A 15,559-nucleotide genomic window follows, 5' to 3' on the forward strand; every position below is an offset into this window, starting at 1 on the left:
CCCCTTCCAGATGTTCCACCCAGTCTATGGGAACAAGCAGTACTAGAAATATCAAAACTGCTAACAAAAAGAGCCATCCAGCCAGTCCCAGCAGACCAACAAGGATCCAGAATCTACTCCAAGTTCTTTTTGGTACCAAAAAAGACAGGGGACTGGAGACCCATATTGGATCTCAGCAGACTAAACAGGTCTGTAAGAAGAAAGAAGTTCCGGATGGTCACGCTACAGTCCATTCTACCCTTTCTGGGTCAGGATGATTGGATGTGCTCAGTAGACCTTCAGGATGCATACTACCACATCAAGATGCACAGGTGCTCCAGGAGGTTTCTCCACTTCCGGCTGGGAACCAGTCATTATCAGTTCAGAGCCCTGCCCTTTGGTCTCACTACAGCCCCCTGAGTGTTCACCAAATGCATGGCAGTGGTTACGGCTCATCTGAGACGTCAAGGATTCCAGGTGTTTCCATATCTAGATGACTGGCTCCTCATTGCCACCACCAGGTGTCAACTTCTCCTCTCCAGAGATTACACCATTCATACTTGCAAAGGGCTAGGTATCTCCATAAATTTCGAAAAGTCTGCCTTGTTGCCTTGTCAGTCTATTATCTTCATAGGCGACACCTTGGACACAGTCCGTCTTTCCGCAAAACTAACCGAACAAAGAGTTCTAGATATTCGCAGGCATGTTCACATCCTTCTTCAGAACAACAAAATCCAAGCCGAGTTTGTCCTGAAGGTATTAAGTCTCATGGCGGCAGCCATTACTCTATTTCCCCTAGCCCACTTTCATATGCGGATCCTTCAATGGATGCTTTTTTCCCAGCGGTCCTTTCAACAACTTCCAATGTCACACAACATTTTAATAACCTTGTCTTGCAAGAAACACCTTTCTTGGTGGATGGTCTCCCCTCAAATCCTTCAAGGCAGACCATTTGTTCCTTCTCCCCCGGTTGCCACGGTGACAATGGATGCCTCCCTGATCGGGTGGGGGGGGCATTTTCAGGGCAGGATGGTCCAGAGCACATGGCAACCTTTCGAGTGCCACCTGCACATAAATGTCTTGGAGATGAGAGCAGTACTTTTAGCATTGAAGCCCTTCAGGACTCTCTTCCCATCGGGACTATTGCAGTTCAGATGGACAATATGTCCGTAGTGTAGTACATCAACAAGCAGGGTGGAACCAAGTCCTATCCCTTGTGTCGAGAGGCTCTCAGACTTTGGCAGTGGGCGATCTCCTCTCAGCGGTTTCTGATAGCAATGCACATCCCCAGGAAGTCCAACATCATAGCGGACAGGTTGAGCAGAGCCATTCTCATGCCACACGAGTGGTCTCTCAAACAAACAGTAGTGGAAGAAATTTTTGAGATGGGGTCGACCTTGCTGCGACCTTTTTGCAACACCTCAAAACAGCAAGTGCCATGACTTCTCACTCTCTTCCCTCTTACCGGCCACCCCCCCAGAGACTCTCTAGTCCACGATTGGCCCTGGGGACTTCTGTATGCCTTTCCCCCCTTTACATTAATCACTCAATTGATTCAGAAAGCTACCGCCGTGAGAGCCACCATGATCCTCATTGCTCCTTACTGGCCTCGTCAGATATGGTTTCCGTTCCTGCATCATTACCTCTTGGGGCAGCCCTGGCATCTGGACCCAGTGCCAGATCTCTTGACCCATCAGTCGGGATAGCTGCACCACTCCCTCCAATCTCTCAACCTCACAGCTTGGTTGCTCCAATTCCAACCCTAGCCAGGCTTCCCCTTATTTCTCATTATGTGCGTGACATACTTATAGCTTCCCTAAAGTCATCCACCAGGAGGATTTACGCCAGCAAGTGGAAGTGTTTTTACTTCTGGCAGGAGCTAGAAATATAGATCCTTTTACTGCCCCTATCCAATCAGTCCTAGACTTCCTAGCCGAATTGTTTCACTCAGGATCTTCTTCCTCCACCATCAGAGTACAGTTAGCGGCTATTTTGACCTTTCATGCAGGCTTTTTGGACTCCAGTATCATGTCCCATAAGCTTTGTAAAACTTTTCTCAAATGTATCTTTTTGCTTAAGCCCCCAATCAGGGATCCCCCACTGCAGTGGGACTTAAATTTGGTTCTAACCTCCTTGATTCTTCCCCCCTTTGAACCTGCGGCTTCCTGCTCCCTGAAATTGCTATCTTGGAAAACTCTCTTTCTGGTTGCCATAACATCTGCGAGAAGAGTATCAGAACTTCAGGCTCTTTGCATTCGTCCACCTTATCTAGTTTTCCATAAAGACAGAGTGTCCCTCAGGACTAATCCGTCCTTTTTACCCAAGGTTTCTTCTGAAGCAAACCTAAACCGGACTATCGATCTTCTAGTTTTCTTCCCCAACTACTCCAACAGAGCGGAACAAAAACTGAATTTTCTGGGTGTTCATCGTCAACTCCGTTACTATTTGGATAGAACCAAGCAAGCTAGGAAATCTGAGCAGCTCTTCCTTTCTTATGCAGCAGGCAAGAAAGGCCTTCCAGTTTCCAAAGTAACCCTTTCTAGATGGCTGGCATCTGTGATCACTTTCATCTATCAGCTCAGACGCCAAAAGCTACCATCAAGGCCCAGAGCTCACTCAACCAGAGCATTAGCCACCTCAATAGCTTTTCAGGCTAGATTACCAATAGATTCCATTTGTGCAGCAGCCACTTGGGCCTCTCCTCATACCTTTATCTCTCATTACAAATTAGACATGGCCTCCAGAAGCCGGGCTAATTTTGGTTCCACCGTTCTCAAGAGTCTGTTCCGATGAGCCACCCAGGGTGAAGGTGCAAGGGACGCGGTCCCATCCAGCAAGAATGAAGGCGAGATTGACAACTTAACATTGAGAAGTTATGTACCTACCATAACATTCCATGTTAGTTGGCTTCTTCTCGCCTTCTTTCTTGCGTCCCACCCACCATCCCCGTAGCCTGGACAGACCTAAAGGATCCTTGGGGATCTTCTTCTTGCCTCAGTTTGACCCCTGGGCTATCCCTTCTGGTAGCTATAGGTCTAGGTGACTTTCTAGTGAGATTCCTCTCCTCTTTTTGTTGGAGAGCTAAACTGCTATGGTTTTCAGCTATCAAAAGAGATCTGGGTAGTTAGCGCCTAGCATTATGGGATATAGGGTAGCCTCGAGCCAGTATAAATAGCTCTCGAGCTTTAGTATAGGCCGAGTCGGAGCCGAAGGTTGGCTCCGAACCCATCCAGCAAGAAAGAAGGCAAGAAGAAGACAACTAACATGGAACGTTATGGTAGGTACATAACTTCTCATTTTCTAATCTCATAGTTATTTTCGTTGATGCAATCCTAATCTTACATTCCAATTTTCTAGTATAGAAACTATTGCACTGGTGACATACTGCAGCATAAATAATCCCCTTTCTATGGCAATTAAATTTTCCAGGGATTGAAATGGATATATTATTGATGGAAAGGCTACTGCACACAAAAATGAAATGCATTGTGAGCATGCCCCACACTTAGTCATGCGCCCTGTAGTTGATTTATCTTTAGAATACCCCATAAATTCATATATGTTTTTGAAACAAATACCTTTTTTATAGACTATGTTAGGTGCTTCACCTAAACATTTACATAAAATCCTATCATTAGAAATGAACAGCCATTTTTTTCTGATGATATTACTAACTGCTGGGCTGTCAACTGAATAGGTAGTAACAAAGGCATGTGCATTTACAGCAGAGGCCCTGAGATAAAAGCTCCAACATACATAGTTCAGTTAATAAACTACATAATATTATCACATGAATTGTAGTAACAAATAGTAGAATTGACATACGTGATAAATAAAGTCAGATCAGAAAATCATACCGTGAATATTAAACAGCAATCATAGGATATTGAACACTTAGTAAAGTACAATCAGTAGTGATAACCAATGGTTAAGATGTTAAGCATTTTAAATACGGGCAAAAGACTAAGGGAAAGGAAAGAGATTTTGCAGTTGAGGGGAGATTATGAAATGGAATTAAAGTAGGAAGCTATCAGAGAAGCAACTGATGCTTTGGCTAATAATAGAAGGGCGGAAAGGAAAGGGGGAAAAAAGAGCAAGGAAAAGCGAAGGAAGAAGGAAGAGAGTGGAGAGAAAGAAAGAGAAGGAAGGAGTAACGGGTAGTGTCAGCCTGGTGTAAGACATGTACAGAGCCAGGAGTTAATGAGAAATCTCTTTAGAGATTGTTTGAATATGTGACTACATGTCATTGCTCTAATATCTGTAGGAATGCTGTTCCAGACCTTGCTTACTGAGTAGGAATATAGGTAGTGACCAATAGATTTTTTTCAGTTTATAGATTTCAAGGAGGTATTTCTCAGATGAGCAAGGGGGGGAGATTAGGGAAGTAATGGTTAACGGTGCTGGTTGCTGTGAGGATAAGGATTTGAATACCATTTTATGAGTAAGGAGGAGTTGGGTGAACTTGAGGGAGTAAAGTAGCTTAAGCCACTTTAAATGTCTGCGGGTGGGAGTAGTGGTTGGAGTTGAATGTCTGACTGGATGCAAATCTAGCTACTTTGTTATAACAAAGCTCAAGTTTTGATCTTAGGTCGATCTGAATGTTGGTGAAAATGGGTGAGGCATAAAGTAGTGAAGGAAAAAGGTGTGTATTGGCTAGAGTAACTCTTGAGGAGCTGGTAAGGATTGGTTTTGAATTGATCTATACAGCATGCCCCATTTTTGGTGTTGTTTTTTTTATGCACTTTTGAATATGAAGATAAAATTTCAGTTAATTCATTTTTTATTTATTTTATTTTATTTTATTTTACATTTGTTGACTGGGCTGGTCTGACTGGATATATGTCCATTTTCAGCAGAGGCCTGGGGAGAAAAGCTCCAATGAACACAAATAATAGTTATTTTACATGACAGATTTAAAAATCAAGTTACATCTTAAAACAATTCTTTACATTACTTTACATTTCTTTACATTGCTGGTTTAAGATTATTTGTACATGTAATGATTTAGGGAATAATACAGGAACATGAAAGAATGATGGGATGATACAGGAACATGAAAGAATGATGAGCAAATGACATGATCATTTGTTATAACACCAAGTAACTTTGTGTGAGGTACAACTTCAGTTTCAGTATTGTTGACCGAGAATATCTTGAAGGTGTCTTTTGTGTGTGTTTGGGAATTGGGGAGAAATAAGAGCAGTTTTGTTTTATCTGGATTTAGGAAAAGCTGATTGTCACTGAGTCAGTTTTCAATAGAGTTAAAAGCCTGCTGAGTGATAGATTGTGACTGGAAAGAACTATTTGATGAGCAAATGACAATGGAATCATCTGCATATTGTGTAACCTTGTTGGGAAGATGTATGTAGATCATTCATAAATATGTTAAAAATGAGTGGGTATGCAGCCTTGTGGGACACCTGCATTAACTGGGAGAAAAGATGAGTAAGTAAAGAACCATTTAACTGATTGTAGCTGGCTAGATAGGTAGCTAGAAAACCAAGTGAATGTTGCACTGGAAAAGCTAAAGCAGACACTTTTGGGAGTAATGTGATATGCGAGACTGTATGGGAAGCTTTAGAGAGATCTAAAAAGAGGGAAAAAATTAAATTGTTATCTCTGGCTTTAATGACATGGTCCAAAAAGGCAGCAGGGGCAGTTATTGTGGTATGATCTGGGTAAAAGCCATGTTGGCTAGAGGTTACCAGATTTTCTTGGAGTAAGTATTATAAAAATTGCTTATGAATACATTTTTCTAAGATCTTGGAAAGAGGGGACAATATTGCAATTGGTCTGAAGTTTATTTCAGTGGAGTTTCCTCAGTTATGAAGATGAATTATGTACATTTTTTTTCCAGGGAGATGAGACATATGACTCATGAATGGACTGATTAATCAAGATAGACATTGGGTAGGCAATAGTGGGGGGGGGCAGCAATCTTTATATATTCATATGAGAGATTATGTACAGAGCAGAGGGTGAGTAGGGTTTAAGTTTGTGTAATTTTTTTTATATAGGAAGTAGAGACAGATTTTAAGTTGAAAATGGCATTGTTAGAGCTTTGAAGTTTGTCAGGGGTGACAGGATTCTGTAGGGAGTTTTGGGTGAGGGTGGCTATTGAGCCTATAAAGTGGGAGTCAAATTTAGAAGCAGTTTCTAAGGACAAGATGTTTGGACAAGGGTTATGGATACTAGGAGTTCCAGGGTGCAATATTTCTTGATAGTGGACTAGAATTTTTTGGGGGGGTTGTGTTTTTGGTTATCCTGTGGGTTGAAGTAATAATATTTCTTATTAGCAGTAGCTTGCTTTTTTTTTTTCATGTTTTGAAGCTGTTTGTAGGTCTACAGGTGAGCTTGAGGTTTGTATTTTTGCCAGTTTTTCAAGCTTTGTCTCTCTTACGCATTAATTGTCTACTAGAAGAGGATAGCCAGGGTGATTGGGTGAATTTAACTCTATTTTTTTTCTTATAGGAGCAAGGCTTTTGAGAATGTCAAGAAATATTGTATTAAATTTTAGAACAGCATTATTCAGTGATATGGAATAGAGGATAGACCAATTAATATTATTAAGGATTTATTTTATTTATTTTATTGCATTTGTTTACCAGGAAAGTCCACTGGGCCTAAAAGAGCCCATTTTCAGTGGAGGCCCAGGAGAAAAGCTCCAACAAGATACAGAAAAAATATAAACATTAATTAGTACAGAAGTAGAAACAGTGTTACAGATAGTAAATATAGTAACATATACAGAATATATACATAAAAGCAGGAATCTAGTTTGTTTGATTACAGTAATATATACAGAAAATATACATTAAAGCAGAATTCAATGAATTCAATCAGAGTGGTATAAACAGAGATATATTAATCAGTATTATTGTACCAGTATCAACAAGTGAAGATAAAAATAAATATGGAGAAAGTACCATCAGTCACTAGTAGCAAAAGACATAGGAGTTTAGTAATCATATAAAGAAAGTGAAGAGGTTAGGTTATAGAGCAGGAACATAGCCAGGAAGAGTTGAGATGATTTTTCAGTATTTGTTTGAAGGTGGTGGTGCTGCCTGTGTTTCTTATAGAAGGTGGAAGTGAGTTCCATAGTTTGGTGATGGTGAAGGAATAGAGGAGTTGACCAGCAAGTAAGGTGGGCTTATCTGCTTTTAGAAGTAGATGATTTTCAGATCTTAGATGCCTGCTGGGATGGTATTTGGCAAGTAGAGTTGAGAGAGCAGGACAGTCTGTGGGTCTGTAGATTTTTGTGCACAGTAGTTAGCTGGGTGAATGAGAGATGGTGGGGGAGTTCCAGCCACCCTAATTGTTTCAGTGACTTACAGTGGTGGGATGAGAATTTGGCCTTGGTGGCAAATGTTGCTATTCTGTTATAACACATAGCAAGTTTGGATTTTGTAGAATTTTGGATATTAGTGAGGAGAGGGGCACCATAAAGGAGAGAGGGTAATAAAAAGGTAGTTGCAAGGGTTTGTCTAGTGGAGAGGCTAAGAAAGTGTTGGTGCCTGTAGAGCATACTAAACTTTTGGTGTGTTTTTTTGATGTTATTGTTTATGTGTAGGTCAAAGTTAAGGTTTTCATCTATAATAATGCCTAGTAATTTAGTGTGAGGGACACCTTCTATAGTGGTATTGTCTTGTGCTTGTATAGTGAAGAGCTTTTTATCAAATTGTGTGGTTTTCCTGGGAGTAAAAATGACTACTTTAGTTTTTTTTTTTTTTTTGGATTTAGGGCAAGATGATTGTTAAGCATGCAAGATTCAGTAGATGTGAGGGCATTCTGGGTAATGTGCTGGAGTTCAGAGCTGGAATTTGCAATGCATATTATTGTAGAGTTGTCAGCATACTGGATTACTGAGCATTGTGGGAGAGTGGTGTGAAAGTTTTTAATAAAGATGCTAAATAAGAGAGGACCTAGTATGGAGCCTTGTGGTACCCCTGTGGACATACTGAGGAAGGGAGAGTAAGATTGTTACCATTTGGAGAATTGCTGCCTATTGGAAAGACAGCTGTTGAACCATTGTACGGTAGGGGGAGAAATGTGGAGGGTGGATAGTTTAGAAAGGAGGATAGTGTGGGAAATGGTATCAAAAGCTTTGGAGAGGTCAAGGAAAAGTGAAGCAATCATTTTACCAGTATCCCGTGCTCGGTTAACTGTATCAAAGAAGGACAGGAAGGCGGTAGTGGTGCTGTGTCCTGGTCTGAACCATGCTGAGTGGATGATAAAATCTGATTTTCATGCAGGTGGTTGAGGAGTTGGGCATGGATGCATTTTTCCAGTATTTTAGAGAGGGGTGAGAGAATTGCTATGGGTCAAAAGTTAAAGATCTTGGAATTGAAATTTGAGAGGTTAGGCTGTCTTTGTTAAGGTACTGTTTGATATGGTGAGTTTCTACTCTCTGAACATAGGTGCGATGGTGGTCACTGAGGGAGTCTGGGAGGGTTTTTGGAGAGTCGTAAAGGTTTGGATTTGAGACTAGGATCCAGTCTAGAATAACTGAAGTGCTGTTAGCTTTATTGAAGTGAGGATGGTAAGTTGTAAGTTGTTTTCAAGTGTATAGATTGATACTAGTGGAAGGACAGTCTGGTGTGAAGGTTTGCCAGTTAATATTGACATCGCCAATAATTATTATTTCATGAGAAATGGAACTAGATACCTAGTGTAGGATATCTTCCAGAATATGAATGTTATTTCTTAGGGGAATATATATAGGGCAGTTATACATAGTGTTTTATGCTCATTTAATTTACAGTAAGAGACAAGGATCTCAGCAGAGAGGAATTTAGGCAAAGAAGTAGAAGAAGGAGAGACAGAGATATGGTTAGAGAACATGATTGCTATGCCACCACCTTTTTTATTTAATCTGTTAGAGCAGATGATAGTATAGCCAGGGAGTAGAATTTCAGAGTCTTTTATATGTGGTTTGAGTCAAGTTTCTGTAAGAATAATAATGTCTGGGGAATAATGAGTGATCCGGGAATACAATTCAGACACTTTGTTTACTATAATTTGAATATTCGTGAATACGATTTTCAAATTTTTAGTAGATGTTGTTATAGCAGAAGAAGGAGCAGGTGGAGAAGACCAGCAGTCGGGACTTGGGTTTGGATAGACATTGCCATGTAATATGATCTTTTTACAGTATGTGTACACTAGTGAGGGTTTAGGTATATTACTACTATTTAGATTGTACCTTATATGGGTTGGGAGAAGGGTTAAGAATTTTAAATCTAAAAAGGAGATGGGGGAGTAAGCCAAATAAGCTAGAAGCAATAGTGATAGTGAATGGTTGGCAAGTGACATAGGCAGTGTGTGTAAGGGTAGGGGATTGAGAAACAGCTGTGAGAGGTATCATATAACATGTAAGACATGATAGCAGTAGGGGCAGATGTGTAGATAGAAAGATTAGGAGCATATTTGGTGTGTATTAGAAACAAGAGTCTTGAAGACAATGATGGAGAATAGATGATATATGTAGATTTAATTACATTATAGAATGAAAAAAAAAGAATTAAAAAGAATTAGGCAGGAATTTGAATAGGCATGTAAAACATGGACTGTTATGAATGTGGACCAGAGAGAAAACTGAAAGACAAAGAAAGATAACATATACAAAGGAGACAAAAATGCTAAAGACAAAGGAGTGTAACAGGAGGCAATAGTGGGTGTAAACAATGAGATGGAGGCTGAGGATTGCTGTGGAAGAGAGGTATAACTAGATAGGTAGAGCCCCAAGGGTGGAGATACGGATAGTATGATTCAGTAGGGGGTGCTTGTGACTACTGAGGGGTGGCAGAATGATAGGTTGCTTGGATAGGAAGAGGAGGAGTAATGCACAGGAAACCAATATTTTTGCTTAGGTATAAAACTTGGGATAGTGGGTGTGGGTGGGAATTGTGTTTCTATCTGAGGTATGGAACACCATCAATATACAAGAGGAGAGGTTGGGTGCATTTCATACAACAATTTGCTGATGTGTAGAGAAGGAGGGGTCAGTGAGGGGAAAAAAAGAGTTGTCTGTTTCCCACCTGAGTGCTGCAGAGAGATGAATCCAGACTGTGATCCAGCTGAGCTAAGTCTGACTAATGCATCAGGCACTGGAAACGGCAGATGGGAGAAAGTGGGAGCAAGTGACTTATAATGGCTTGACCTTGTTAGGGGAGGGAGTAGTGGCACTTAGTTGGGGAAATTGCCCCTGTACAAATGGAGGTATTCATGACACCAATGGCTATGATCAGGAGATGTGGATTGACATTCTCAAACTAGTAGCGGCAGTCCATGTGGATATGTGTGGGAGCATGTGGATGTTAGAGAAGGGCAGTTATGTAGGTGCCTACATCCACCACCAGAGGTTTAGGGTAAAGACACAGAAAAAAACTTCCATACCCTTGACTCAGCATGATGTAGGCTGCTGATAGAGAGGGGGAGGTGCTAAATAGCCTCTTGTCTAGAGACACTGAATGGTCAGCATAAGACCTCAGTTTTGGGGGTAACCCACACTAGTATCACAACAGGATAAGGGATCCCCTTCCAGCACCAAGCAGGAGGATGAAGGAGTACAAGCACAGGTACAAACTACTCTCTCAGCTGACTGGATGATGGCTCCTCTGGACAGCTCTCACCCCTATAGACTGGGCTCAAGTCTTACTGGGGGAGGTTTGATTGCTGGCCGACAGGGATAGAAAAGTTTGTAAAAAATGCTATTGCTCCTCTTCTGAGCAAAAATGGCCAGTCATATCTCTCAGCTGTACAGATTTTCAAAGAATGTCCAGATTTTTGCCTCATATATTTAGTCTGTTTCTCAATAAAATTGTGGTTTTCTAGAAAATCATTGGCAATTTATTAAGGATTGAAGTCAGAAAATAATGGCATACATTTGAGATTCAATCTTCATAACATCAGAAAATTCACTCTAATGCAACCCCTGTTATTCTATCAACTTTCTAAGTTTGTAAGAGCAATGCTTAAAAATTGTCCCTATTTTTGGGCCTTTGTCCCCCATTATTTAAAGCTCTGTCCAGATTTCCTGCTCTAAGAGGTTGAGAGGTATGTGGACAGTGCAATATGAAATGCTGATCCAGAAATCAGAGCAGAAGTAAGCTGAAATGACATATTTCTCAATAGTATATAAAGGAGGTAGGTAAACTGTAGTTGCTCTAAAATATTTTTTTCAATAGACCATATGCATAAACCCTTAGTTTTCAGACTTAAATTGCCAAGTGAAGCTGACAATGCTTGAACATAAGTAAAACATTAATGTTGCTCCAGCTGAAATACTTTTCGTAGCTTCTGTAAATATTTGACAAAGCTCAGACTAAGCAAATTATACCAAAACTCCATTAACAGTCCACTTATGGAGAAAGAGAGTCTATGACAGGGCAAAACTGTTTAGAGAAACAAAAGCTTTGACAGTTTCCATTTGGGAATACTGAGGAACAAACAGCACAAAATCCAAAGAGAAAATCCCCAGGATTCAGCAAGCTCTGCAAGGCGTGCAGGAATAGTGCAGCAGATGCTGGAGGCAATATGGCCACCGAGAGATCCAGGAACCAGCTCCTGGGACGTGCACGAGCACTCCTGCACTATTCCTGCATGGACACAGCTCCTGTATGCTAATTATCCCATTTGCAGGAAGCTGGCAGCCGTCCGTGCAGGACTAGTGTAACCTGCAGAAATGTACTCAGTTAGTAAGCAAGTACATTTCTTTAAACTACAAAATGGAGCCACGACAGCTCCAAATTAAGGGTGTATATAATGTGTAAAGCATGCCAATGGCCAAATATATGGCCATTGGCATGGAAAACACTTGGAAAAACAAAAAAAATTACTTTTATTTTTTTGGCCGATTTTGGCCGTCTAAGCATAGGGCAGCGGCTCGCAGACGGGATCGGCCGGAAAATAAAAGAAAAACCCTGAAAAAAGCTTTCTCTGCAAAATCACAATTTTGCCATTATAGTCAATGGCAGGCAGAAGACAACAAGGCCAGTGAATAGTGGTTGCTAAGGGGGAAGGCTCAGTGTGGGACTTGTAACTAGGCATTAGCAGGCAATCCTATGCAAATGAGGGGAGTGATACTGAATCACAGATTTCCCCTCATAGCTAGCCTGCACCCAACCGTGTAGGTGCAGGAAGACCATAGTGCAAGCCTAAGAGCTAGCTGACATCATAGAGGGTTGTGTCAGGCATACTGTAAGCTTATTGGAGTCCTGTGGCTTGGGTTTGCCCTTAACTTAGCAGAGCTAAGGAAGGGGGGTGTCTGATGCTGCCAAGTACACTTTACATTGCCTAAATGGGTGTGCGTGCTCCGCACCAGGTTTTAAACCAAAAAAAAGGAAGTAAACCAGGAAATAGCAGCTCTGTGCACATCTGATCACTGTGTTTGCACAGCGCGCCTTGGGGCTTAAACAGGAAGGCAATGGGAAGGGAAAACAGCAGTAGGAAGGTAATCAAAGAGAATTAGCATAGCTGACAGGTGAAATGTATCAGAATCAGCAATTACACAGGCAGCAGCCCAGCCCAACACACTACTATAAACTACGCAAACACCTTTCCCTCTGGTTTTTCATGCAAACTCTACACCATCAGTGTACACAAATGGGGAAATTTTACCTAACAAAACAACAAAATGATAGGGGCTGCATTCGCTATCATAAATCAACATGTGGAAGAGACTGAGGGTGGTGAGGATGAGAATGCTGACAACCAACCCACAGTGAGGAGAAAGAGAAGAGTGTACAGACCAAGGGTAACCTACCAGGGGCTACATGAGCTGCAGATAGTGGACTACTATAGGCTGGACAGGGGCCATGCCTCGCACACAGAACCAGCAGAGGGGAACCCATCCCAGTGGATACTAAGGTATGTGTAGGCTTAAGAATACTAGCCACAAGTACCTTCCAAAGGCCAACTGGGGATATCATGGGGATCTCACAGGCATCAGCCTCCAGGGTACTCCACAGGTCCTGGATGTCATGTCAGCACATGCCAGTGAGCACATATATTTCCTCAACACCCGTGAGGCGTTGACCAGCAATATACGTCTCTTGCACCAAACAGCAGAATACCCTGAGGTAGTGGGTGCTATAGATTGCACATACATACAAATCAAAGCACCAACTGGTGAGCGGGGTAGAGTCTACATAATCCGCAAGGGCTTCCTCTCATTCAACTGCCAGGTCATATGTGATGCCCAGGGCATTATAATGAATGTGTGTCCTGGCAGCCCTGGAAGCTATCACGGCTCCCATATCTGGTATATGACACAGCTGTACCAGAGATTTGCCAGTGGGGAAGTCCCATATGGCCACCTAGTGGGGGATGCTGGTTACACACTGGAGCTGTGGCTGATGACACCCATCAGAAATGCACACACACCTGAACAAGAACTCCATAATGAGGCACACGCACAGACAGAATCATAAAAGAGCATGTGTTTGGGATGCTCAAGTCATAGTTCCGGTCCCTGGACATATATGGTGGAGCCTTGCAGTACTCACCAGCTACATGTACCCATATTGTCATCGTATGTGCCATACTACACAATATGATCCTGCAGAAACATCTGCAGCAGGAACAGCACGGGGCAGGGCCACACAGCCCCCTACCACTGCCAAGGCCTGTACAGGCACAGAGTGACTCTGAGGAGGAACAACCTGAGCCTGCCCCAGTAGGCAGAAGGAGGTGTGCCCAGTATGCCCAGGCCTTGGCAAAGAGGCTACACATAGCACATACACTGACACGGTAGGAACCCAGGGAATGGCACCTATCTCTGACTCACACATACAGTAAAAGGGATGCCAAACATAACACTACCTGTGCTTAACCATGTATAGGGAATGTACTATGTGCATCTGACATAGTCAGCCCTCCAGCACCCTCCTCAATACTAGCACAGCCACAAGGTAAGTCACTCTCCCTATCAATCGCTGAATGGAGTAGTATGTTCTACTACTTGTATCTATGGTATGGATGTGAGCATGCAAGGGAATTGGGTGGCTGAATAGGATTCCAGCACATAGTAGACACCTATATTGGCAACATGAAATCTGTAACAAATACTGCTGTCAACATAGTAGCCAGTACTAGACAAGGTGACAAAACCCACTGCAGGAAATGTGGTGGGCCAAATGTGTGTCCATAGGACACCCACATGCAAGTCAGTGAGACTCACATACCCAACAACAGTCTCAGCCAGCAGGACAGGTGTAGAAAAACACAAAGATAGGCTGTGTTAAGGCCTCTGATTAATGGCTATGGAGAACAGCCCCCTCCAAACCTACACAGATAGACTACAACAGGTCAGGCAGTGGGATGTTACTTCTGAAGGGTAAGAAGTCTGAAACTGAAATGTAGGTCAACAAAACCTAAGAACTGTAGTACACTGATATGCCTCTAGTCTGCATGATAGGTCAGAATACAGAATTAAATGGAGTACCTGAAATACCAGTACAGTCGTAGCAAATGTGTAGTTGTCAGGTGTGCCCTCCCCACACAATCCTATGTAGAAATGTAGTAACATGTATGTGTAGGTATAATAACAGTGGAGCACAGATTACCTGAGCCGGCCAAAGTAGCAAGATAGATTGTAGCACCTGTACAATATGCAGGGCTGTGTGTGTTAGGTTGGTGTGTTGTATATTGTGTGAGAGGGGTCAGCATGTAGGCATGGTGGGTTGTGTCCTGGTAGCCACTGGCCAGTACTGCTGATGACAGGACCAAGTTCTCACAACTGCAGTGCTAAACACAATGCAACCCAGCAAGTCACATTCCAGCAGTAAGCCATACTAATTGTTCGGATGTAATATCTGTCACCATCTGAAAAACGGACATGGCATGAATGTGGGCCCAGACATACAAACAGTGCACAGGTGGAAGCACCCTAGACAGAGAGTGTATAAAATGTTACTGTCAAATGGACACACCTTTGGAATTGTACATACAGGTTAGCAGCACATTAGTTGGGTTTGTAGTATGGAATACTGATGTCGTCTGGCCAAACACTGGCAGACCACAAAAGTCACAAGTATGAGGTACCGAGAAACTGCTGATGTCCCTGCACAAACCAGCATAAGTGGAATGCCCCCAAATATATGTGAGTCAGCTGCAAATAGGTTCCATAGCACACATGCACCCAGCTCACCCCAGCATCAGCCACAGGTACCTCACAGGTCTTATCCCTGCTGTTGGGAATGAGTACAATATGACCCCCACCTCTGTATGGAAATAGCCACAGAATGCAGCATGCTGAAGAGGTGTCCTATGCAGGTGTGTCCTAGCCATAAGCAGCACCTTGCCAGCATCCACACCACTGGCTCAATAAGAACAGAAACTATTGACATTAACACCTTGCACACCTACCCTATCACCCCAGAGGAATATAGTGGCTTGCAGCCTGGGACTGTAGGAGTGACACAATGCAATGGCCTGCTACAGATGGCCTGCATCACTACCAAATGCCCTACAATCCTCTGTCAAAGGACTGTGGCTCACCCCTGCTGCCAATGTATGCTATCTCATGGACTCCCAAATAACAACATAACACAGTACACAGATCCCAAATGCAAGGCCATGT

This window comes from Protopterus annectens, chromosome 8.part0, assembly GCF_019279795.1.
Source record: "Protopterus annectens isolate FY-2018-M chromosome 8.part0, PAN1.0, whole genome shotgun sequence".
In the NCBI taxonomy this organism is placed as follows: Eukaryota; Metazoa; Chordata; order Ceratodontiformes; family Protopteridae; genus Protopterus; species Protopterus annectens.